Genomic DNA, 27,520 nt, shown 5'->3' with positions numbered 1-27,520 from the left:
GGTGGCAAGACAGGCGAGATCGAGGCACAGTGAGAAGGTCAATACCAGAGGAGCGAAGTATGCAGGGTGGGTTGTAGAAGGAGAGAAGGGAGGTGAGGTAGGAGGTGGCAAGGTGATAGAGAGCTTTAAAGCCAATAGTGAGGAATTTTTGTTTGACAGGGAGGTGGATAGGCAACCACTGGAGATTTTTTAGATTGTGAGCCCACTGTTGGGTAGGGACTGTCTCTATATGTTGCCAACTTGTACTTCCGAAGGGCTTAGTAAGCGCTCAATAAATACGATTGATTGATTGATTGATTGATTTTTTAGGAGAGGGCTGACATGCCCTGAGTATTTCTGTAGAAAGATGATCTAGGCAGCGGAGTGAGTTTGGGGCTGAAGTGGAGAGCAGCAGGAGTTGAGAGATCAGAAAGGAGGCTGATACAGTCATCTAGGCAAGATAGGATGACTGACTCTACTAACAAGGTAGCAGTTTGGATGGAATGGAAAGGGCAGATCTTAGCGATGTTGCGAAGGTGAGACCGACAAGATTTGGTGACAGATATGAGGGTTAAATGAGTAGTATTTCAATTATATGTATTTAGATTTAGAGGTATATAGATTTAGATGTATTTAGTTCTTTGTATTTAAATGACACAACTGATCATAATATCTTAGCCATCTGTGCAGCTGGGTGGGGCAACCATTTGGGTTGTTTATTCTGACAACCATTCAGTATTGAATACACAAATATCTTGTCCTCCATATCTGCCTCTTAGTCCTCCCAAAGTCTCCAAATTCTAGCTCAAGAAGACCAGCCTTCTGTTCCTGAACAGAATACTGCCCCATCACATTATTTGAGACTGTGCTTCGGGAGATTTTTAAAGAACATGTTCCACCATCCATTCTTAAATATTCTATTTTATTTCATATTTGGGCATCTGAGTGAGTATCCAGCAGTCTTTTATTACACCTTATAGTAGAGTATTCTGGTGTAAGATGACACAATATTTCATTTTTCTTTAAAGCTTCTCAGTTCATAGCGTCATGCTGACTGCAAGACAGTTCATAATAATCTCATCTGTTCATTGTTTTTGGGTGTCTTCCTCAAGGACAGACTCATCAGCATTCCCTAGTTCCTGGATGACTGTCTCATCCTCCTAACCCATTAAATTGGAAGGTCTTCTGTTGGAATATATGCATATTCTAACACGCTTTTACAGATCCTTTGTTGCTTTCTCAAGCAGGAAAGGATAAAATAGTTATTAGCTAGTGAATCAGACAGCATTAACACTATTAAAACCCAACCCATTCCACAAACCTTTTTCAGCCTGACACTTGGTCTATGCTAGTTAGACAAAGCCTTAGAGACAGCATAAAACCATGCATTCAGTGAATAAATTAGATAAGAAACTACTGTTATGATGAAGGTGCATCAAATATGAGTGTCCTAAATAGAAGAAAATGTGTCAGAGCAGTTCAACCTACCTCACCCATTTATCCACATTCTTGCTCCCTAGTGTAGTAACTTGCCTGTCTGGTTCATTGTGGTTCAAAAGTTGCCTTTATCTCTCACAAAACGATCTTGTTAAACACAACCTTGATATTGAATGCCTTCATCAAGGAAAAATCTTGTTCATAGCATGCATGTCTAAAGATGTTTCACTTCAAATCTGTCTTGTATCTGGATCCCAGATACATATAAATTCCCCTATCATCATCATCATCATCATCACTCATTCAATCATATTTATTGAGTGCTCATCTCTTTCTCCTCCTATTTCTCCTCCTCCTCCTTCTCTTCCTTCTTCTTCTCAGCTCAGTCTTAGAGTAATGATGCTTCACAAAAAACTGACTGGGCTAGCAGAGCTAATCACAAGAGAAAAAAGGGATTTTACAGATTTATTTCCAAGCCCATCATCTTCTTCACTCTGGACTAGGTAGTAGCTAGTTTTTGGTTGAACCTGAACAGTGTTACCCATTAAACTCAGTTCAGATAAAAAAAAAAACAAAACATTGATTTTTCCATCACCTTTTAGAAGTTGGGTCAATTGCTATTTATCATTATTAAATTTTCATCTTTGCCATCCAAAATGGAAGGCACATTCTGCAGCTAATGCAACCATAAAGTGAGCAAGTTTCAGTTTCAAGGGAAAGTTTCTTTTGATCTATATGCAAAAAAAGGGGAATTTATAAATTTATATATATATATGTATTATATATGTATATATACATATATGTGTGTGTGCATAGACACATATATTCTCATATCTACATATCTACATACCTATACTATTGCATCTGCCCCTTCTCCATCCACATAACTGTTAACCTAGTTTATACTGTGACTAGGCTTTGACATCAACTTCCTCACTTGTCTTCCTATCTCCAACATCTTCTTTCTCCAGTCTAAACTGCTGGCTGGGTCATCTTCCTGAAATGCCATTTGGGACGTGACTTTCCACTTCTCACCAAACTCCAATAGTAACCTAATTTTCTATGAATACAAAATCAAGAGATGTGACACATCTCCTGCCCAGAGGAAAATTAAACTCTAACAAGAAAGACATAGAAATTTTTACAAATAAAAGAAAGATAAATTTGTGCAACTGAATACAGATATACTAAAATGCCTCTGATGACCGCAGACAAATTCATAATTGCTAGAGATGACTGATGGTTTTTAAAAAACTTATTAATAGATGAGGGTTAACCAGAGAAGGCTTTCTAGAGGACCTGGGATTTTAGGATTCCTATAGAATGTTCAATTTGGAGAGGGAGAGAGTTCCAATCCAGGGGAACAGAAAAAGTGAGGGAATGGAAGTGGGAGAGTCAGTAATAATAATGTTGGTATTTGTTTAGTGCTGACTATGTAAAAAGCCCTGTTCTAAGCTCTGGGGTAGATACAAGGTAATCAGGTTGTCCCACGAGGGGCTCACAGTCTTCATCCCCATTTTACAGATGAGAGAACTGAGGACCAGAGAAGTGAAGTGACTTGCCCAAAGTCGCACAGCTGACAAGTGGCAGAGGTGACATTTGAACCCACATCCTTTGACTCCAAAGCCCGTGCTCTTTCCACTGAGCCACACTGCTTCCCCTGAAGAATAATGAGGTTCTTCCCATGGTCAAGTGGGAAGAACAAAGAGAGTGAGTAAGGGAATAACAGGTGAAATCAGGGGGGAAAGGTTTGGAGAGTGGGTGAGGAGATTTGAATATGATTTTGAGGTATGTTTGATATACACGGACACAGAAAGCCAGTAGAGGATTTTCATGAAAGGAGAGCTGTAGACTGAGTGCAAAATCAAGATGACCCATGTGTAGAGGAGAGGGGAGGGGAGAGGGGAGATGCTGGGGAACACCAGCATGGAGGCTGATACAATAGTCTGGCCATGATATGACAAGAACTTACATCCCCCTTTTAGACTGTGAGCCCACTGTTGGGTAGGGACTGTCTCTATGTGATGCCAATTTGTACCTTCCAAGCGCTTAGTACAGTGCTCTGCACATAGTAAGCACTCAATAAATACGATTGATTGATTGATTGATCATGATAAAACTGATAGAACGACTAGGTGATAGTGAGGAAAGTGTATATTTGGGAGAAGTATAGGAAGAACCAATCAGTAGAAGCAGCGTGACCCAGCATGGGCCTGGGAATCGGAAGGACCTAGGTTCTAATCCTGACCCCGCCACTTGTCTGATGTGACCTGGGGCAAATCACAACTTCCATTGCTCTCAGTTACCTCATCTATGGATTGTGCCCAACCTGATTAGCTTGTATCTACCCCAGCACTTAGTACAGTGCCTGGCACATAGCTTAGAAAATGCCACAAAACAGCCAGAAGATTTGGAAGTAGATTGAAAATGAGAAATGAAAGACAGCTAGGAGTCAAAGATGCATAGGTTGCAAACTTCTGACACAGGGAGGATGGTAGCATTAGTGACTTAAATGAGGAGTAGGTTTAGGGGAGAAGATGGGGATTATGTTTTTTATGTGTATGGCAACTTCCCAACTTAGTATAGTGCATTGCCCACAATAGGTATTCAATAAATACTGCTGGTGATGATATTTCAGGTCTATTTGTCTCACAGAAAGTACTCTATGATAGAGTCCACCACAGTTCAGCCTGAATCATGTTTCCAATTCAAGATAGTTAAATGTAAGCTTTTTAACCTAAGATTAAAGACAAAAAAATCTTTTTCAATGATGTAGACCTCTCCTCAATAGAGAATGCTGCACTGATCTAGTAACCTCTGATTAATTTCATTGATGGCTTTAGCAAGAGCAGCTGAGCTCCATTGGTAAAACACAACCATAACACAATCTTGAAAGTGCTACTCTGACAGTGAGGAAAGACTATTAAAAAATGAGTTTTCTGAATATCTGTCTTTTAGACTTTTGTTTTTACTTAGTTTTTACCCAAACCTATTGTGAAGAAATGATGTATTTCTTTCTACATTTCTTGTTTGGGAAATAATCATTGTGCAACTCTCTAATTACTGCAATTAGTCTGTGTAATAGTGAAAAAAATGAAGTCCTTACTATAAGCAGATGCACATCACAATTATGTGGTATATCTTAAAACAAGAAGTGAGTCAGAAGCGGGTTGGAATGATTGACTGTGTCTTTAAAGGAACACAGAACTGACTCAGGATTTTCAAAAGCAAATTGGAACTAATGTGCAAACTTCAAGTCACTTTTGGAGCAGTGTTCAAATCAGCAGCTGAACTTCCCAACACATATTAGAATTACTCAAAGCTCTTCAGTGTGCATAAGGACACTACATTACAATCAGAGCCACAACCAGGAATTCAACCATGACAATTCATTTGGAAACAGAAAACAGATCTTTGCTGCTTTCTGGAAATGGATGAATTGGAATTTGTGAGGGAGAAGGAGATAGATTTGCATGAAATTTATAAATGTTATTCCAACTCAGTTCTTTGGTATTTTCCCTGCTTGAACCTCTTCTTTTAGAAAAATCCATTGAAGATCCCCAAGTAATAATTTTAAATTAATCAAATAAAACTCTATAGATAGTGGCATCATTTCCTGGCTGTCATCCCCTTCCCATTAAAAGTTACCATTGCCTAGAGCCAATGAAAATTTAGCTGCTAATCCCAGTTTGTGAATTGTAATCCCAGTTTGTGAGTTGTCACAGCAGCCCCTCCACTTCAAAGAGTTCACAGCAGCATGTAGAAGAAAAAAATTGATCCTTAAAATCCGGTCATATTTCAAAGGGGCTTGATTTTTGCTTTTATTTTAGTTTACTTTTAGTTATTTTATTGTACTGTGTCCATTCCTCTATTATTTCCAGTGTTGGATCCAAATAATTATTGAAAACTATATAAGGGAATAAATGCAACAACAGTTAAGCATTTTCTACGTGCCGATCACTGAGGTAGATATAAAAGTTATCAGGCTGGACACAGTCCCTATCCCGGTTGGGGCTCAGAGTAGGAGGGAGTAGGATTCAATCCCCATTTTACAGATGAGAAAACTGAGGTGAGAGGATTTAAGTGACTTGCCCAAGGCCAAACAGCAGTGAAGTGGGGGAGATGGGATTAGAACCAGGGTCCTCTGACTCACAGGCCTGTGGTTCTTCCACTAGGCTACCCTGCTTCTTTAATCAAAATGGACACTACCTCCTTATTCTTCATACACCAAACCTTCTAGACTTTGAGGAGTTTGGCTCTGCCCTATGTAGTATCTCACCATAGGAGAAAATGCCCCTCAAATAACAATCCATATTTAAACACAACTAAATTTAGAAGTCAACATTCTGGAAACAGAGGACTGAAAAAACCACTATGGTGTTAGGCTTTACAGAGCCTATCATTGTACTCAATGTAGGAGTTGAAGACAACAGGCAATTTATTCTGCAGCTGGTTTAGAAATAAACACAGCAAGGCAAGATAAGGAGTGAAAGAGGAATAAATCCTCCTGTAGCAAACTTGATGGACAGACAGGCTGCCATTAACAATGCTGTTGCCTTTGTAAGTACAGAGTGATGTGGAGATACCCTGGCATTTATACTGTAGACATGGTCCTTAAAGATTTTACACCTCCAATTCCTCGGAATTATCAGCTATCTCCAGCCTGTCAGTCATCCCAGCAATCTTAGATTTTTAGCTTGCAGGCCAGGCAGATTATTGACAAAGCAATCCAAGGTGATATAACATACTCTGACAAACAATACTGAGGGGATTGTATTCAGTGAACCAATTCAGCTAAATTAATTCTCAACACCGAAAGTAAACTTTCTCTTGATAACAATTCACTCCCTGCACAGCATGGTTTTGCAGTACTGCACTAGCTCAAGTGAAGTAATATAGTTCTGGTGCATTTTGGGCACTACTCGAAATAAAGAAAGTATCGAATCTGTAGCAAGCAGCCAACTGAATGCATCTCAAAATATTCCAACCTGTGTCACAGTGGAGGTAGACATCTGACTTAAATGTATAAAATCTGGAAAATTCCAACTCTATGGTGTCACTTTGTCTTGAACGCATGCTGTGGAACTACAGGGATTGTGGCAGATACCGAAAGCTGCATACTTCAGAGTTGTTCAGAGGAACAAGTACAATGGTGAAAAGCAGATACAACAAAATTGGTGTTGTGTTGGCAATTCTTACCATGTTTTTGTCCAAAGGCAACTTAACATTGAATTATAAACTCTTGGAAAATAATGAGCTTTAGAAGAGGAAACATAGGCATTCCCTACACTCCAGCAATGGCTCTGGGCAGTGTTAAAATTTGAGCTAATTACTTGATCTGTGTTTATTTTCTACAGTGTGTTATATATTAAATCATTTGCAGAACATAAAATACCACGTGTGCTGTCATGCTGTCATGTTGAAATCATCCATTTTACCATTAGTTTTTCCAATCTGTAAAGGATGTGGTGATGTCAATGTACTAAACTCCATGTGCTCTGCGTTTAGTAGAGAACAATGTCTTGGTTACATAATATATTTCATTTTTTGGATTCTTTCATTCAGTCATATTTATTGAGCACTTACTGTGTGCAGAGCACTGTACTAAGCGCTTGGGAAGTACAAGTCGGCAACATATAGAGACGGTCCCTACCCAACAATGAACGGGCTCTCAGTCCAGAAGGGGGAAATCTAGAAGCTTTACATAAATCAAAAGCTTTCAGCACCCATTTTGGGGCGGGGGGGGGGGAGGGGGGAAAGATGAGGAAAATACTATTCTGCTTGGAAAATTCCTTCAAAATTAAAATTCTATAAATATATCCTTAAATGAAATCCATTTTCACACTAAATATCATTAAGAATGCATCTGACAAGAAGCAAAGTACTACACAAGCAGCCTTGAAATAATGAAGAATCATCCCTCCAATGAATTCTGATTTCTGGCCTTAGATCTAAAATTGACTAATTTTCTAAGCCTTGCAGCAATAACCTCTTCAAAAAGCTAATTTCAGCATTCCTAATCTCTCCGCCCTTATTTGGAAGCATTCATTCATTCATTTAATCGTATTTATTGAGCGTTTACTGTGTGCAAAGCACTGTACTAAGCGCTTGGGAAGTATAAATCGGCAACATATAGAGACTGTCACTATCCAACCACGGGCTTACAGTCTAAGAAGGGGAGACAGACAACAAAACAAAACAAGTAAACAGGTGTACCTAAAACTCCCTAAAGTAACCACAGGTAATCAATGAAGACTTGCCCGCTAAATATATAAAACAAAACACTATGAGGTGTGCCAAATTTTTAAAGTGAGTACTTAAAAATAATTTTAGTCAAAGGCATTAGGTCTCGCTAATACACTGAAGTATATTTTTCATATAGAACATTTCCACTGGGCATTACATTCAGTGACAACATTTCATCTTTTACTGTTCATTCTGTCCTATGCATTGCATGAAAAACAATCAGGAACATTTAGATTCGGAAGGGATTCTCGCAATGTCCTAATTTTTTGTCCAGATAATATCATCTCTTTTCTTTGGTCCTCAACTGTGCATCTTCTCATGGCAGAATCTATTACCTACAGCCTGAAGAATATGCTGCAAGTTAACTAAATATTCTGCAGAGAAGCAGCGTGGCTCAGTGGAAAGAGCACAGCCGTGGGAGTCAGAGGTCATGGGTTCAAATCCCGGCTCCACCACTTGTCAGCTGTGTGATTTTGGGCAACTCACTTCACTTCTCTGTTCCTCAGTTACCTCACCTGTAAAATGGGGATTAAGACTGTGAGCCCCATGTCGGACAACCTGATCACCTTGTATCTACCCAGTGCTTAGAACAGTGCTTAGCACATGGTAAGCACTTAACAAATACCATTGTTATTATTGTTATTCTGCTGTAAAATGAAAGAAGGCACTAATCCACCAGTTATCCATTATTTAATATTCAATTGGTCACCAAATCCTGCTGGTTCTACCTTTACATCATGTCTCAGAACCCCCAGGCAGCCAGGTTGGTAGGTATTTGCAGAAACCAAGTGTCTTTGTGTACTACTGAGCAGCAGTTCTGTATCCTCTTATCCAATCTGTACCCTGTGGTTGAGGGAAACCTTCACATCAGAATTACAAATTGTTTGGATCTTGGCTGAAAACCCTGTGTCTCCCCTTTTTAGACTGTGAGCCCACTGTTGGGTAGGGACTGTCTTCATATGTTGCCAACTTGTACTTCCCAAGCGCTTAGTACAGTGCACTGCACACAGTAAGCGCTCAATAAATACAATTGATTGATTGATTAATTGAAAACCCTGTAATTGGAAATTGGTGGATGTACACGAGAGGGACAAATTTTAAGGGTAGGGTGAGTGGGGGGAAAATGAGCAAAATAAAAATTGAAAACAGAGAAATACTAAAGAAAAGATCATTTGGTTTTCTTGTTCATGCTAGCACACCCTTGGAATGCCCTATTTTCCACTCTTCATCTGAAGAAGAAACTCACTCAGGTATCTTGGATATCTCGGAATACCCTTCCCCAAAAGCTGAGCCAGTAGAAAAACACATCATATTGACTGGCCTCCTTCTACTTGTTTGGGTCTCAATCTGAGTTCCCTTCCCCTCCCCACAGCACTTGTGTATATTTGTATATATTCATTACTCTATTTATTTTATTAATGATATGTAGAGGAGCATCATGGCTTAGTGGAAAGAGCACGGGCTTTGGAGTCAGAGGTCACGGGCTCTAATTCTGCCTCTCCCAATTGTCAGCTGTGTGACTTTGGGCAAGTCACTTCACTTCTCTGTGCCTCAGTTCCCTCATCTGTAAAATGGGGATTAAGACTGTGAGTCCACCATGGGACAATTTGATCACCTTGTAACCTCCCCAGCGCTTAGAACAGTGCCTTGCACATAGTAAGCGCTTAATAGATTCCATCATCATCATCATGTATACTGCTATAATTCTATTTACTCTGATGGTACTGACACCTGTCTACTTGTTTTGTTTTGTTGTCTGTCTCCCCCTTCTAGACTGTGAGCCCGTTGTTGGGTAGGGACCGTCTCTATATGTTGCGATTTGTACTTTCCAAGTGCTTAGCACAGTACTCTGCACACAGTAAGTGCTCAATAAATACGATTGAATGAATGAATGAATGAGTTAAACTGAAGTCCCCACATCTTCAAATACAGACATAGCTGCACCAGCACACCACATCACAAATGAAGGGCTTTGTGTGTGAGTGAAGTTGGAACAGTGAGCATCTCATTGACTTTTTCTGCCACATATGCGCCTTCAGATGGAGATCACTGTTAGTAACACTTTCAGCGTTAAGACCCCCGCCTCACAGCACTCATGAACATATACTCTAAAGACTGTTGTTTCCCCTACCTGTTTTCAAATTTTAGGGTCTTTCTCCCCCACTAGAGTGTAAGTTTCTGTGGGCAGGGATTGTTTCTACTAATTCTCTTGCACAGAGTAAGTATTCAATAAATACTGTTGACTGATTGACAAAAATCTACACATTCACACTTACAAGCCCCTAAATGTCCAAGAAACAATAACACCATTCCTCACTTCTCATTTCCTTAGCTGGGGGAAGACGATTCAGGAGTTTCACGCACACTTTAAAGCACTCCCTTATGATACCACATCAACAGAGAAGCATATTTCATGTGCTTCTGTTCCTCTGTCCATCTGGGTTGCTAAATAAGCTAGAATGGTGCCTTAATAACCTAAAGGCAAAAAAAACAGCCTGAGTGTCAGACAAGATGGATAAACTTGATAATTTTTACTGGATATAAATATTAAATGGCAAACAGTGGGGAACCACCATTTTCAAAAAGAAATGAGATAGCAGTAATCACTAGAGAAAGACTGTATTAAGAAAGACCAAACAGCATTTAAGTTAGAAGTAAATGTTGGGAGAGGTAGATGATAGACTGAGTGGGTAACAAAACAGTATCATCTAGGGAGAGGCAAAAATATCTGGAGAACGTTAATTCGTTTATTCATCCAACACCAAATAAATCATTCATTCAATGTTCATTCATATATTTATTCATTCTCATTCATTAATTTACTGATCATTCTTTCATCCATTCATTCTTCACTGATTGACTGATCGAGTCATTTATTCATCAGAAATTATTGATCATACGGAGAATCGTGGATAAAATGGAAACTTCTACTGGAAAATTCAGATAGAAATATTCTCTTTCCTGATGTGGACAAGTGGAGAGAGAGTCTCTTTAGCAGTTTCTTATAAAATGACGTGACCTAATGTCTTGAAAGGCCAGATAAAGTCAAAATAATATCTGAATTTTAGGAGATCTATCCAATTATATTTTTCCTTGGAAGGCATTTTTGCAAGGTGATTGCACAAACAAATAACACTGGTAAATTTATTTTCAGTATTATGCATATTTAAAAAGACCCTTGATTTAGAGGTTTAGATGAATATGTTCTAATATTTTCAATTCTTAAATTTTCAAAATAAAATTTGGTATATGTAACATCTAGTCATGCAAATTGTCCAGACAAGTTCAAAATTTCCCTAAATCACACTTTTATCTTAATAATCCAAATTACAATAATGGAGAATTAAAACAATTACACCAAAGCACACTTTTAGCTTTTGCGACTATGGATAATTTTCATTAGTAAAACTAGGTAAGGAAGTACAGCCACTCAGGTACTTATTCCTGAAATATTTACTCCATTCAGAAAGTAAATCAAACTGTAAGATCCTAGTTGCCTGTAACACCCTTTCACGGGCACCGAAAAAATATATTAGGTAATTAATGCAAAACGGACACTAGCTTAGTGGATACTGGTTTCAGATGTGCAAGTGTGACTAAAAAAAATTTAATCTGTTCCCTCAGTTTGATGATGAGTGATACTCACCAGTTTGTAAAGTGGGTTCAACTCTTCCCCATAATACACAGAATAAATTACTTTTAAACATTGGGTTGTCATAGCAACTGAAAAAACTAAGTCAATGCTAAGTAATTAAAAGCAAATAAAATTGTGTTTCACTAAAAATTTCATTAAAACAATTCAAATTGTCAAACAAATGCGTATTATTCATCATTACCTTAATGAGTATTTGCCTTTTAGTATTTCTATCCTTATTTAGGAAACATCAAGATGCTTGGTCAGGCTCTTTAAAAGCTGTTAAATCTTGATACAATTTGGGATTTCAGTTTATAACTTTTTATATACTTTGTTGTATCATCAGGAGCAAAAATAGTAATAAAAATGTATGTCAGGTAATAATCCATTCCAGAGCATGATATTCCGTGGAGCATTCATATACTATCTATCTATCTATCTATCTATCTATCTATCTATCTATCCATATATATCTATATACATAAGTATATATATATATATGTATATATATATATATATTTAAATTTCACCAGCTTCCATTTAATCTTAAGACTCAGGAAGCAAAGATTTCTCCTCGATATAACATGGTACTGCACAGAAAACCTTTCTCTTTGTACCACAAGGTTAATTTGAAGGCAGGTTTTCTATTATTTCTGACCTCTGAATAATTTCCTGATGCGATTGGTAAATATTCAGGCACAGTGAAAAATGCTAGAAACGCCCCCAAAGAAATCTATCCTGAACTGTGCTAGGAATGCTCACAGGAAGGGAAACTGGCTGTATTATAACAATGATAATTTGTAAGTTTAATTATTTATAAGGATATGACGGCTGAGTTCCCAAAAATCTTTCCATTAAAAATTCTCAGTATAAATCTCTCTGATATACTGCAATACTGCTTCATCTTTGCTGCCAACTGCGCTGCAATGCATGAACCCCCTCATTAGTACACGCCTTCACTTACGGGGATCGCTTGAACAAAGGGCTCCGGCATGTCTTAATGACTTTTAGAGTTAAGATATATCTGTGGCAAAATAATAAATACCCCCATCTTATTAAGATAAGTCAGTTGCAACAGTGCAAAGCTGCTTTGTATTCGGTTTCTTCCACACACAATTTCAGTTCAGGCAGAAACCCAGAGATGCACTCCAGAGAAACACATAATGAGGTCAGATGGAAAATCTTCTCTTGTTTCCGATATGAATTCAATCCATCCTTTCTTTCATGTGAGACAATACTCACAGAAGGAACTGCTGCTGACATGTTTTAACTTCGGTGACATTGAAAATCTTTTCTCCTTAGTTGGTGCTTTTAGCTCTCACTTGAAACACTGCCTACAGAATAAGATTACTGGGGACGGTCACAAAAATATTCGCATTGACTTATTCACCTCTTGTCATTCATTACTGCTCTATTAGTGTAACTACAAAACCTCCTTTTGATTATCTTGTCAGAAAATTTATATTTGGTGCCTGGGTAAAATTCTTCTCCATACTAGTTAGGCACCTTTACTCTTTCTTTCACAACACAGATTCACAGAGAGAATTTTTTCTGTTTTTTAAATAAAAAGAGAGATAGGACACTGATAGAGGAAGGGAAGGAAACTGAAAAACAATAATAATTCTCGTTTTACATTTTAAAAGCCAGGGAAGTGGCATTCACCTGTCATAAGCAGGTGTAGTGGGTTAAAACCATTCCCTGGAGCCCTGCTTTGCTGTTGAGCGTAAGTCAGAGCAATGTGTCAAAGCTTAGAGCAGAAGTATTAAAGAAAGAGCTAAAGAAATTAGTTTTCAGCATAATTGGAGTCAAAATAATTTTAAAGGAATGTTTAATTCCCAATTAGCCATTTTATGGCATTACTATGTAATTCAAATCCAGCTGAAGGGAACCCAAAATAACCTGTTTGTGAAATGCATCAAGGCTATAACAATCTGTAAAAGAAACAAGGGAGAGGCCTGGGTCACTAAACCAGCGTGTTACTATATGGTATGCAAAACATGGAAAGGTCTTCATAATGGTTAAAAAATATTAGGTCAAAATTTGCTGCAGGTTTTGTTCGCCCAGTCTCTGCTCCAGAGGGAGACAAATATGTTAAAGCTTCCTTTCTACCAGAGGGGACTGGTTAGAAAACGAAGGTTCCACATTTCACAATGCTGCAGCATTTCAGCTTTGGCAGAAATATCTCATTTGCCCCGGAATAGGTGGAATTAAAGTGAAATATATTTTTTCATTTAGAGAGGAATGACTTTAATGGCTGGGAGGTAATGTGGTCTTGTGAATAGAGCACTGAGTTGGAAATCAGGTGTCCTGGATTCTAAATTCCTGGTTCTACTACTAACTGACCGACAGTGATCTTCAATAAGTCACTTATGCTTCCTGTCTTCTCTGAAAATAAGAGCAAGATGGTCTATTTTGAAGTTTTGTTCTAGAGTTCACTACATACTCTCTGCAGGGTAACATGCTTTGTGCTCTATGGACAAAGTGCTAAGTAAACATAAAATGTTTTTTCTTTATCTTTTCATGGTGAATGTTACAGTTGCAGGCTTCCATAGGACAATGGCCTTAACTAATTGAATCATGGAAAATGTTATCATTTATTTGGCAGTTCTTGGACATACCTGATAAGTTGTCTTACAGATCTCAAATGATTTCTATGTCTTAGCAGAATTGTGAAAGTAAATGTGGATTTTCCAGTGCATTCTTGTAGAGCCCCCAGGTGAAGAAAACTCCCATCATAATACTCCATGTGCATATGCACAACTGGTTCTTCTGACACTGCAATACACTCTATCCAAATAGATGCTCATTGTCAGAAGAACATTCTCTAACCTTTCCCTAACTTTCTAGTCAAAAAAATTGTTTATGTTCTGACTGAGATCATTTGTCTAGAATTCTATCCAGTGTACATTTGCCATAGAAATGTTTTTAGATTATAGAAAGCATTATCAAACGTTAACACAGAAATGTTTGATGAGTAGGACAAACTACTACAATGACTTTGTCCAGAAGTTCAACATTTACAGAGGTGTGGCAGAATATTTGAATGTTGTATTCATGCTAGTGAGACAATTTCACTCCACTGAAAGGAAATCATAAAAATCCCTACCATCCTTGTATTCAAAATCAGTGCTAGAATTCAGATTTTAACAAACTTAAGCACAGGTAAAGAAACATGACACTATTCAGTGAAAAAATGGAAACTAAAGTGGAAGGGGAAGTTTCTCCTCTTCATGAATCACCATCTCTTTTCCCTTCTACCTTTTCTTCCCCTCTCAACCTCCCATTTCAGCAAGGATCCAACTAGCTATGATATTATGTTCTATTCCATAGCTTTCTGAAATCAGGAGGGCAGTGAGAACCATGAAAAATGGAAAAAACAAGTAGAATTTGGGAACTGGAATGATTTCATCCCTAATTTAACAGGGAAAGGTCTTGACATGAGTCATCTCAACTGTTTACTGGCTGTTACTGTCAATTGCATCGTATAGGATTTGCAGTGTGAGTTGACATTGTTGTGTGGACAATTTAGTCTTTTTAGAATATCAACTACTAACAAAGTATAGTGCAACATTTGTTTCAGGGTCTTTGATTAATCTCATAATCGATTTGGAATTTGGGGCACTTCATTCTGTTGTCCCTGATATCTACAAAATTTTGATAGTATTTCTATAAGGGATCTTTGGGAGATTTAGTATTGCAAAACAATTTAATTTCACATCACACATGATAGTATACTGGATTGCCAACTAGTTTCCCTCTTCTGGGAAGCAACTGTATTCTAAAGACACACAGGAATCTAGCATAAGGGATGTGTCAAGGCCACTGAAGAATACTGTACTGCCACAGATATGTTTATCCATGACTAAATTGAGGATGTCATTGAGAAGCTACTTTATGTGAATAACTGTGTCCCAAAAGATTAAATGGACAGCAAATCCATTTGCAAAGCCAGGAAAGACTAATTGGTAAACATCTTGGAGGAGGTTACAATCAAATATCACCCTAAAGTAGGTCCCTTATACAGGCACATTTTGTGGCAGAAAAATTTCACCGGTTTTGATTTTTATTGACATGTACACCTTTAACCATTCCTTTCCTTTGCCTTTATTGTAACTGAACAATTATTTCAATTATGCTTTTCAGTTAATAATATTTCTATGAGGGGTCTGCAGGGGAAAATCTAATGGATAGTTGAAAACAGTTGATGGGATTCTTTCAAGCCTGACTGGCATTGTTGTGCTACCTTCTCAAAAAACCACCTTGGCTGCAGTTGCCCCGTTCTGTTGCTGCTGTTACTTTCGACCTCCCGTCTATCAGGCTAGATGGAGGACAACTCGTTTCTTTGTTGCTGGTTATTTTGTTTCCCTTTTTTTAATTTTCCCCTAATTTTTGCAAGATAGAAAAGATCCCCTTTCCCCCCAACCATTACTCGCTAAGCCGCACGGCACCAGCCTGTTGGTGTGTGCCAAATGGTTGAGACCTCAGTGGGGTCAGCTGATGCGTAAGTCTCAGAGATATTCTATTTTGGGACCACAGGCTACATACATTCTTCCTACCAGTTATATTGCCACACATGCCACTAGGCACCGGGCGACGACCTAGGAGATTGTGGGTGGCTCAGAACAAAATTTTTCATCTGATAAAATAAATTAAACACATGAATCGATGTGGGACTTGTCTTATGCTGTCGTGTTGTTTCCGACCCATAGTGACACCACAGACACATCTCACCCAGAACTCCCGGCTTTCCATCTGCAATTGTTCTGGTAGTATATCCATGGCGCTTTTTGGTAAAAATAAGCAAGTGGTTTACCACTGCCGCCTTCCGCGCAGTAAACCCAAGTCTCTGCCCTCGACTCTTTCCCATGCTGCTGCTACCCAGCATGGGTGAGTTTTGACTTGTAGCAGACTGCCTTCCACTCGCTAGCGACTGCCCAAGCTAGGAATGGAATGGGTAGACCTCTGCTTGACTCTCCCTCCCATAGCCGAGACTGGTAGAGTACTGGAAACTCTCCAGGTGTGATCCTGAGAGGGATTGATGTGGGTAGGATACAGTTTTCTGGGCTAAGCAATGCTCACCTGAATATCAAGGGGCCAAAAGGGGTGCAATGTACTTTCATGGACCAAGTGTGTAAGAGTGCAAGAGATTTTCTCTCAAAGATGCTTACATCAATGAATCAGCAGCAGCATTTTTGAACTGAAGGAAAACTCAATTACTATGTGCATTAACAGTGATTCTTCACTAAAGCTTGAGAGAGTACAGTACAGTAGAGTTGGCAGACATGTTCCCTGCCACAAGGAGCTAACAGTATAGAGGGAGAGATAGGCATTATTTTAAATAAATAAATGAATTACAGACATGTACCTAAGTGCTGTGGGGCTGAGTGAGGGGTGAATGTCAAGTGCTTAAAGGGCATATATCCAAGTACATAGACAATGCAGAAGAGAGCGAGAGAATAGGAGTATAGAGGCCTTAAATGGGGAAGGCTTCCTGGAGGAGATATTTTAATAAGACCTCAAAGTGGAAGAGTGGTGGGCTGTGAAACATGAAGGGGTGAGGAGCTCCAGGCCAGAGGAAGGACATGGACAAAGGGTCCTAATTGTAATAACAATAATAATGATAATTATGCCTTGGCATCAGCCACAGAACCATCTTCTTCCTTACTTTACAATACAAATTCACCAGCCATGGCACCTTTAAATTTAACGGACAGAACCTACACCTGGTTCAGTTATAACCCATTTTTTCGTGGTATGATTTGGATATAAATCAATGGAAGGATTAGGGAATTATTTTCCCACAAAAAGACTCTCTTATGGCATAACAGGTGGGTTGTGTTTTCTAAATATATGTCCTCTCCCAAGTACTTAGTACAATGTTCTGCACAGAGCAGATGGTCAATAAATACTAATGGTTGATTGACTGGTATTATATAATCTGCAGATTGGTACAAATAATAATAATAATGATGGCATTTACTAAGCGCTTACTATGTGCAAAGCACAGTTCTAAGTGCTGGGGAGGTAACAAGGTGATCAGGTTGTCCCATGGGGGGCTCACAGTCTTCATCTCCATTTTCCAGATGAGGTAACTGAGGCCCAGAGAAGTGAAGTGACTTGCCCAAAGTCACACAGCTGACAGTTGGCAGAGTTGGGATTTGAACCTGTGACCTCTGACTTCAAAGCTCATGCTTTTTCCACTGAGCCACACTGCTTCTCTTCTCTTCTTCTCTTCTTCTCTTTCCACTGAGCCATGCTGCTTCTCTTCTCTTCTTCTCTCTTCTCTTCTGAGAAGCAGCATGACTCAGTGGAAAGAGCACAGGTTTTGGAGTCAGTGGTCATGGGTGCAAATCCCGCCTCCGCCAATTGTCAGCTGTGTGACTTTGGAAAAGTCACTTAACTTCTCTGTGCCTCAGTTACCTCATCTGTAAAATGGGGATTAAGACTGGGAGCCCCCCATGGGACAACCTGATCACCTTGTAACCTCCCCAGTGCTTAGAACAGTGCTTTGCACATAGTAAGCACTTAATAAAAAATGTCATTATTATTATTACTATTATTATTATTATTACAAATAGCTTTCATGTAGGAAGAAGTGGTGGTGCAAAATTATGAGGCAGTGGTGAAGGTGTGAACCTGCTAATCTTCCCATTCTCTTTACCGCACTGAATTGTACAGGGTTCTCTTTGTGTTACTTTACAATATGTAATTCAATAAAATAACAAGAAATAGCAAAGGTTTAAATGATTCTGCTAGTAGCGAACATAGCAATAATGTAGGAATTTTTATCAAGAAATGTCAGTCATGGTGGTATCTTTGAATCATCAACTATGTGTACTATTAATTACTATTTAATCACTGTTTATTTAGGATGCATTTTTTTACCACTCAATGTGTTCTTCAAGAACACATTGTAGAATGCCCTGCATGTTCCCAACTCATTCAGAAATTAAATGTTTCAGATAATCCTGAAAATTTGCATCCATTACTTTCCTAATAATAATAATAATAATGGCATTTATTAAGCGCTTACTATGTGCAAAGCACTGTTCTAAGCACTGGGGAGGTTACAAGGTGATCAGGTTGTCCCACGGGGGGCTCACAGTCTTAATCCCTATTTTACTGATGAGGGAACTGAGGCACAGAGAAGTTAAGTGACTTGCCCAAAGTCACACAGCTGACAAGTGGAGGAGGCGGGATTTGAACCTATGACCTCTGACTCCAAAGCCCATGCTCTTTCCACTGAGCCATGCTGCTTCTCATAAGTAATTCTACTTAATTCTACTTAAAATAATGCAGTTCCCTTTGAAGTTGTGCCCATGTTTGTGGCTATCATTCGACAAGCTTAATTAGAAGAGCAATATCCTAAAATGGAGATCATGAAAAATATGCAGTCTCATCTGGCTTTTTCGCAGGAAATCCCAGCCCATCTGATTAAGTTGCAGCTCTTAAAGGATGATGTAAAACCTGATATGTAGTCTGCCATTCACCTTCTTGAACTACTCAGGCATAAGTACCTTAGGTGGAATGTGCAAACTGCCCAGAAGAAATATACAATTAAAAAGCTACTGTGAAATGGAGAGATCAAGAAGTCTTTTTCTCAGCTTTTTCTAGGAAAATAAATCCCTTTTACAGCCTATTTTTTCAACTAAACCACAGGGAGATTTTCATGGGCCCTTTACACTGTTTATTGGAAGATATAGCTATCACCATAGTTTCTCCCAAGTGCTTAGCACAGTACTCTGCACACAGTAGGTGCTCAATAAATACTGTTGATCGATTGATTGCCATTCACAGAGTTATGACGGCCTTTGCTTTTCTTCTACAAAATGAAACAAAGATTGCACATGCTCCAAAGGAAAAGCAACCTAACAGTAAAATATAAACCTGGACAACTAATGTTCTCCTTCCACGACCCTACAGAAATGTATTATCACAACCCAATACTCTCTTAGAAGTCTAGTGCCAGTCACTTCTACCAGCCTAATACCATTACATTCTGAGCTCCTCCGAGGCCAGGATCCTCGTGTGCAGGGATCACGTCTACCAACTCTGCTGCATTGTATTTTCCCAAATGCTTAGTAAAGTGCCCTGTCCAAAGAAAGCATTCAATAAAAGCATTCCTTCCTCTCCCCCTCACCCCCTTCTCCATCCCCCCATCTTACCTCCTTCCCTTCCCCTCAGCACCTGTACATATGTATATATGTTTGTACATATTTATTACTCTATTTATTTATTTATTTATTTTACTTGTACATATCTATTCTATTTTATTTTGTTGTTTGGTTTTGTTCTCTGTCACCCCCTTTTAGACTGTGAGCCCACTGTTGGGTAGGGACTATCTCTATATGTTGCCAACTTGTACTTCCCAAGTGCTTAGTACAGTGCTCTGCACACAGTAAGCGCTCAATAAATACAATTGATTGATTGATTGAATAAATATCACTGGTAGATGGATTAATCATGTCTTGTTTTCCCCCTTCTCCGCCTCCACCCCCAGTGTATCCTTTCCCAGTCAGTTCTTAGGACAGGGCTCTGGACACAGGAAAGGCTCAGTAAATACGATTGATTGATTGACATTACTACTACTTTACTACCCAGGCCATCCAAGGGATTCATTCATTCATTCAATTGTATTTATCGAGCACTTACTGTGTGCATAGCACTGTACTAAGCGCTTGGGAAGTACAAATCGGCAACATCTACAGACGGTCCCTACCCAACGATGGGCTCACAGTCTAGAAAGGATCCCAAAGGATCTTCTTGGTGGGCAATTTTATGTGGTATGGGATGAATAATGGGGTATCAGCTAGAGTCCTACCCACTGGAAGCTTTCAATCAACCAAACAACACTGCTATATTAAGACCTATTGAAGCCGCAGGGCAACTGAACTCAGTGAATATAAAGTGAATTTCCAAATCATACAAGCACAAAGATCCTTGTATTTGCTAAGTGGTGTGTGAGGACTAGACCATGAGAATGGTGTATTTAGACAGGAAAACAACTGGGGATATGAACATTTATCTCCTATTGAGAGAAGGCAGAATTAAGAAATATAAAGGACTTTCAGGATTTGTTTGACTGCCTAAAAGAAAACAGCAGATTAAACCAGCCCGAGGAGTTTCCTGGGGATTATCTGAAGCCTGGGGTAAGGCTTGATGTCAAGAATGAGTTGAAGGGATAACAGGGCATTTTGAATTTGCCCAGGAGGACAGGCAGAACCTGGGGGAGGACCAGGAAAAGATACAGAAATGAGGTGATTGGCGGAGGTCCGGTGAAGGATTTAGAAAAACAGCAGGAAGATCTCAGGCCTGTTAATTCCAACCTTATGACAAGGTTTTCAACTTGAAACATTTTTGGAAGGGTGGATTTCTACATAGCCAAATGTGAACAGTATTTTTTACGACATTTTATAATCATCGGGCTAAAAAATCTCAGTAGGAGAAAATTTCTTTCAATCTATTTTAGAAATATATATGAAATCATAGGACCCCGTAGCCATAAGCTATGGAAAAAGAACATCTTGATGTGAATACCTAATGACCCCAAAGTCTTTTCAGTCTCTTAAGAACAAAGGGAAGCATGAATAGTAGTTTTCAGACAACTCTATGTATGGAGATTACCTAATGAGCACAGTATGAATCTATGTAATGGGATGACTCCTGATACAGGGATTCCATTACATCTTTTAGCTATTACTGCCTCTCTAGAGCACCTTTTAACATTTCTCTACAAAATGAACTGTTGGAAACTGACATACCATTTCTGGTTCTCCAAGTTTGAATAATGAAAATTGAGGTAAAATATAAATAATGCTTTCCTCAATAAATGCACATTGCCCATAGGATGTTTGAATGTATTTGCACATAAAAACTTTCAGTCATTTGCATGTTTTTATCAATCTATGGTTGATTACTGAGCTAGTACTTTATGAGGGCAATTACTAGCAGCCACTCCTATTCATCAGTGAAAAGAATGCACTCAGTAGGGGGTATGATAACAGTCCCTTTTCAATGATACACAGTCTATAGAGCTATACAGGTAAAATATTGATAGATTAAAAGGTCATAACAATCAGACAAATGCTTATCATAATGATGAGCCCACTCTAACCAAAGATCAACTAAAATTAGGCAGACAAAACAGATAATAGGATTCAAATAAGCATTCCCTTCAGGGTCCTTCTGTTTTACTAAAGAGGCTTAATGTATGTTCTGAACTTTCTTATCTCTAAAGATTAATTAGGGGGGCAATTTAGATAGTTTACTAGAGCCAGTGTACAAATAAGAGAAAGGATTAAGAACTATGTGTGACCTTAGGCAAGTCACATCACATCACTTCTCTGTGCTTCAATCACCTTATCTGTAAAATAGGGATTGATTGTGAGCCCCATGTGGGACAGGGACTATGTCCAACCCAATCTTCTTGTATCTACCCTATTTCTTAGTACAATGCCTGGCATAGAAGAAATGCTTAACTAATACCCCAATTATTATTATTATTGTTATCATTACTGTGGGTTTAGAAATGTTCTCTGAACTGCGTGTGTCATGCAGCAGTATGGCTTAGCAGAAAGAGCACAGCGCTTGGGAGTCAGAGGTCATGGGCTCTAATTCCGGCTCTGCCACTTGTCAGCTGTGTGACTTTGGGCAAGTCACTTCACTTCTCTGTGCCTCAGTTACCTCATCTGTAAAATGGGGATTAAGACTGTGAGCCCCATGTAGGACAATATAATTACCTTGTATCTACCCCAACGCTTAGAAACAGTGCTTGGCACATAGTTAATGCTTAATAAATAGCAGGATTATTATTATTATTATTATTATCATTATCATTATTATTATTATTATCTGTGGAAACACTAAGAGTCTGTTTAATTAAGCTTCTCATTACAATGAGGTTTTGGAATTTGTGGATTCCATAGGATGCTTTCTAGGAAAAAAAAAGTCAAAATCCTCCTGCATATATCAGCAACCAAGTAAACGTTTAGAAATAGTGAAAACATTTTTCTTATTTTCCTCAGAATTACATCAGAAATTGTGGATAACAGTTCATCCCATTGGCACAGTTTTTACTGAGATTTAATCACATCCTGTCAAATATGAATCACTCCATCCACCAGTGGTATTTACTGAACATTTACTGTGTGCAGGGCACTGTACTAAGCACTTGGAAGAGTACAATACGACAGAATCGGCAGATGTTCTGGCTCATGGCAAGCTTATAGTCTAGAGGGGGACACAGACATTATCATGAAAAAATAATGACACAAATATTATTATTAATATTAAAATTTGTAATACATAATTTGAAGATATGTACACAAAGTGCTGTTGGGTTGGGGGTTGGCTGAGTATCAAATGTCTAGACTGTGACATTTCTAGACTTCTAGACTATGTCTAGACTTCTAGACTCTGAGCCAGTTATTGGGTAGAGACCGTCTCTATATGTTGCCGACTTGTACTTCCCAAGCGCTTAGTACAGTGCTCTGCACACTCAATAAATACGATTGAATGCATGAAATGTCCAGAGGTCTCAGATCAAAGAGTATAGACTTTGCTCTTGATTCTCCTGCTCCCTTTCCCTTGCTCTTGATGTTTCCCCACCTTGGAACTCCTTCCCTCCCCACAGACAAACCACAGCTCTACTCACATTCAAATCCCTCCTAAAATCCCACCTTCTTCAACAAGCTTTCCCAGGTAAATTTCCCCAGCCGCCTGAGTCATATTATCAATCTCTCCAGTCACCTCTAGCACTTATTTTATTTACACTTTCCTTAGCACTCCTGTATATTCATTTATTTATTCATTTTTGTACCCCCCACATCACCTGTGAATCTGATCTCATCAGAGCAATTGCCTTTTCATTTTTGCCCTCCCTGATTACAGTCTTCCCAGTGGTTCCTTCCCCACTGTTTATGAAATTGCAGGGTAAGAGACGGGTTTTGCCTGGAGATGTAGATTTGGGAATCATTGGTAAAGAGATGTTAGTTGAAGCCAAGGGAGTAAATGAGTTCTCCAAGAAAGTGGGTGTAGATGGAGACTAGAAGGAGACATAGAACTGGGTTTTGAGGGAGGGCCCCCACTTTCAGGGTGTGGGAGGCTGAGAAGTAACAGTGAGAGACATAGGAGAAGAGCCAAGAGAGGAAAGTGTAATCATCATCATCATCAATCATATTTATTGAGTGCTTACTATGTGCAGAGCACTGTACTAAGCGCTTGGGAAGTATAAGTTGGCAACATATAGAGATGGTCCCTACCCAACAGTGGGCTCACAGTCTAAAATGAGGTCAAGGTTAGATTGTCTCCTTCCAGGGACCCCTTGCCCCTTTTCTCTCTCGGACATGAAACTCCCTCCCTCTTGAAAACCGACAGTCCACCACTCTCCCCACCTCGAAACCATCCTAAAATCACATCTCCTCCAAGATGCTTCCCCAGACTAAGCTTTTTTTTCCCCCTATCTGTCCTCCTATCTGTGTCAACTATGAACCTGGCTGTGTACCACTTAAGCACTCTGATACTCACCCTAGCCTCACAATTGTTGTTGTTTTATGCTGTCAGGTCGTGTCTGACCCTTAGCGACACCACAGATGCATGTCTCCCAGAACACCCCACTTCCATCTGCAATCGTTCTGGTAGTGTATCCATAGAGTTTTCTTGGAAAAAATATGGAAGTGGTTTACCACTGCCTCCTTCTGTGCAGTAAACGAGTCTCTGCCTTCAGCTCTCTCCCATGCCCAGCACAGTTGAGTTTTGACTTGTAGTAGATTACCTTCCACTCCCTAGCCACTGCCCAAGCTAGGAATGGAACGGGTATGTCTCTGCTTGACTCTCCCTCCTGTAGTCAAGACTGGTAGAGTACTGGAAACTCTCCAGGTGCGACCCTGAGAGAAGCTTCATAATACTTTTGCAGATATTCTTATACTACACAATTTCCTCCATCCCTAATATATTTTAAAGTCTGTCTCCCCTGTAGACTTTTAGCACCTTGAGGGCAGGAATCATGTCTATCAACTCTTTTGAATTGCACTTTCCCAAGAGCTTAGTACAGTGTTCTGCTCACAGTAAGCAATGAATAAATATCACTGATTGATTGATTTTTGACCTCTTTAAGTTGCAATGGCTTTATATGTCTCTCCCCTGTTAGAGTATAAGCTCCTTGTGTTTGCGGAACATGTCACCTCATTATTGTGAATGTCTAAGTGCATAGGTGCTCAATAAGTTCGGCTACTACTACTATTTACTACTACTACTGCTGCTGCTACTAACTACTGACATATTATTTACTAGTAGATGGCATATTCAACAGTTATATTTACTTCAAGTACAGATACAACCCTTTAAATAATAGCCTCATTTCATCTTCAGTTGACAGACTGTAGTTTCACAAACACGCTGGACTGTCTTTCGTGGGGTCATATCTTATTTTATACCAAACTGCCTTAAATGAAAACATACAAATTAGTTATATTTATCTTTTCCGAGGAGAAAAATTAAGGCATTAATTTAGGCTTCTCCATTCAAACATTCAGTGGGAGAGATTTATGACCAACCGAAAAAAAGCCGGGGACAAGAATCCCAGTCCATGAATACACGGCCTTTTTGTGCCTGAATTCCGTTCTTGATAATAATAGACAATCCCTCACAATTCAAAGGCAGTTCTGCACTTTCTCAGCCTGACAACTGTTGTCCTTGTTGGGGTAGTACTCTCAAGATAAATTATGAATGCAACGTGAAAGCTGTAAAATTTGTTGTATCTTCTATTATCTCCATGTTAAAGGCCACAAAAGCTCTTCAGTGAAGTCAGCCATTAAGAAATGACAGGTATTGCTATCAGCCTTCTTTATAGCCTATTACCTGCAATGACAGCAGCTGCTATACTAGCACTGTACAGCCTATCACATTATTTGCAGCTAAAGCCAGCTACTGTGTCATTTCGGCTCATTTTCTTGACAGTGGCATCATAAATCCATGCAGCTGCAGGGTAACTGTCGGCTGCCTCGATTATCTTCATAGCCCGAATGAATCTTGAAATGTGTGTAACAGGCAATGACTGTTATGGATCAGACACAAGGGCCATTCTCTATCCATTTTGTCAGGTCTGTGAAGCAATGCCTACCACAGAGAGAGTTCCTAAACTACTGTCATGTAATCGAGTAAAGTACCTGAACTTTGAGAAATCTTGCGGCTCTGCTCCCAGACCAGAAAGCTTATCTGCCCTAACGCGGAGTCTCTAATGGAAAGTCGCACAGGGCTTTGATACTGTTTGGGCCCCGATATTGGCTTCCAGTGGGTTTCATAGAAACATGCCGTTGAAGTACGACAGCCCACGGTAGGGGAAACCCAGATCTACTCATATGTCTTTCCATGATGGAGTGGAGACTGTGATCCAGAGTTTCCCCACTCTAAAGCTGTTCCCATGGAACAGCTTTTATAGTAAAAGGGGCCTTTGGACAAAATGTGTCCCTTACAGTCTGAAAGAATGAATGCACCTATTGTATCACTCAGATTTATTGAACCCTCACTGTGTGCTGAACACTTGAACTAAGCACTTGGAAGAGTATCCAATAACAGAGTTAGTAATCGTATTCTCTGTCCACAAGAAGCTTATAGTCTAGTGCCCATCTCCTTCCAAAAATTGGATTAGCAGGTCTCCGTGAAGTTTGGTATTCAAAGGGAACATTACTGGTGAATCACCTTATCAAATTAGCTCATTTTGGGCAGGGAATGTTCCTGTGTACTGTTCTATTGTACTCTCCCAAGCGCTTAGTACAGTGCTTTGCACAAAGTGCTCAATCAATACAGTCATTGGGTAGGGATTGTCTCTATCTGTTGCCGAACTGTACTTTCCAAGTGCTTAGTACAGTGCTCGGCACACAGTAAGCACCCGATAAATATGATTGAATGATTGAATGAATGAATGAATGAATGAGTGAGTGAACGAATATTAGCTACAGAGCACCTTAAGAACAAAAGAAGCTGATAGGGAAAGTAGATTTTACTTTGTTAAATTGGCTCTCAAGGTCACTCTGCATTTTCATGCCAAGGGAAAGAGCAGAAGTAACTGCTGCAATTGACTACCTCTAATTTCCTCTTTTGCTCCCTCAGTGGCCACCAAGACAGCCTTGACTCAAGGACATTTTGGTCACAGAGTCAGTGGTGGGATAAAGAGATAGGGCTGAGGGTGGAATGGAAAAGCTTTTTATTTTGTCTTTAATCAAGCCGGCGTGCTGATGTTGAGTGTTCTGGGTGGGCTGGGATTGACATGGGGTTCCAAAAATATTGCCTTTTTCTACTTGGCCAATACCTGCTAACATTAGCTGGGCACCTAAAGCTAATTTTTCCCTGTGCAGAGTGGACCTAAAATACAACTTTTCATAAGAAAAGTCCTTTTAAAATATGTCCATCACTGCTATTGTAACCTTTGAGACAAGGATTTCACTCTACGTTACATTTTACACCCTCTCAGTTTGAATGTGGGAAGGTTATAGTGAAAAAAGATAATAAAAGACAAACATAAAGACCAGAAAACATGCAGAAGATAAAACTCAGGAAGTGAACAATCCAGTGCAGTTTGCGGTCTTGGCCTCAGTCACTGACACTCAGGGCAATAGAGATCAAAATTTTATGCTTTTCAATTGCTAAGCTTATGTGATTGGAAGACCCTCAGGATAAAGCACTCTAAAAAACAATTTCTGTTTTAGTTGAAATTTTTGACAACTAGACGTGAGTATCCGCTGTTTACTGGTAACAGCCCCCAACCCGAAATTCTGAAAGTGAATGAGCAAAATGCAAGACGGAGTTGCTTATATTCAATTGCCAGTTGCATAGCCCAGGACACAGATAGGTAGGATAACCAGCTATAGTCACAACGATGAAAGCCAAAATGTAGTTTGTTGCATCAAATGGCAATAGAGTTGAGAAACTCGGTTGCTACTGGAAGATGATCTATGATGAAGGTTTAAAATCAACAATGAATGAACAATACATTGCTGGATTTCCACCTCATCGTGGACAGGCAATGTGTCTGTTATATTGTTGTGTTGTTCCCTCCCGAGAGCTCAGTACAGTGCCCAGCACATAGTGAACATTCAATAAACACACTTGATTGATCATCCATAGGATCGTGGGTTCGAATTTCAATTAGGCCCTAAAACTATCAATTCGATTTGGTTGATGCATTCCCATATTGAAATGCTGACTTTTCAATGTATTGATTCCTTC

At 39.3% G+C, this 27,520-nt stretch overlaps 1 long non-coding RNA gene and 2 other non-coding genes across 3 annotated transcripts in view; all 3 read right to left on the bottom strand.

Moving 5' to 3' along the window:
* The window catches only part of LOC119944511, a 101,665-nt gene that overhangs the window by 35,829 nt on the left and 38,316 nt on the right, over positions 1 to 27,520 (bottom strand). The window lies entirely within an intron of this gene.
* On the bottom strand, positions 16,194 to 16,331 carry LOC119944968. The gene has a single exon (XR_005456106.1). It is a non-coding gene; the product is annotated as a small nucleolar RNA SNORA7 (small nucleolar RNA).
* LOC119945002 lies at positions 24,053 to 24,190 on the bottom strand. The gene has a single exon (XR_005456138.1). It is a non-coding gene; the product is annotated as a small nucleolar RNA SNORA7 (small nucleolar RNA).

The sequence above is a fragment of the Tachyglossus aculeatus genome, chromosome 23, assembly GCF_015852505.1.
Source record: "Tachyglossus aculeatus isolate mTacAcu1 chromosome 23, mTacAcu1.pri, whole genome shotgun sequence".
NCBI lineage: Eukaryota > Metazoa > Chordata > Mammalia > Monotremata > Tachyglossidae > Tachyglossus > Tachyglossus aculeatus.
The sequence above is the reverse complement of the archived record's forward strand: the minus strand, read 5'-3'. Positions and strand labels throughout refer to the sequence as shown.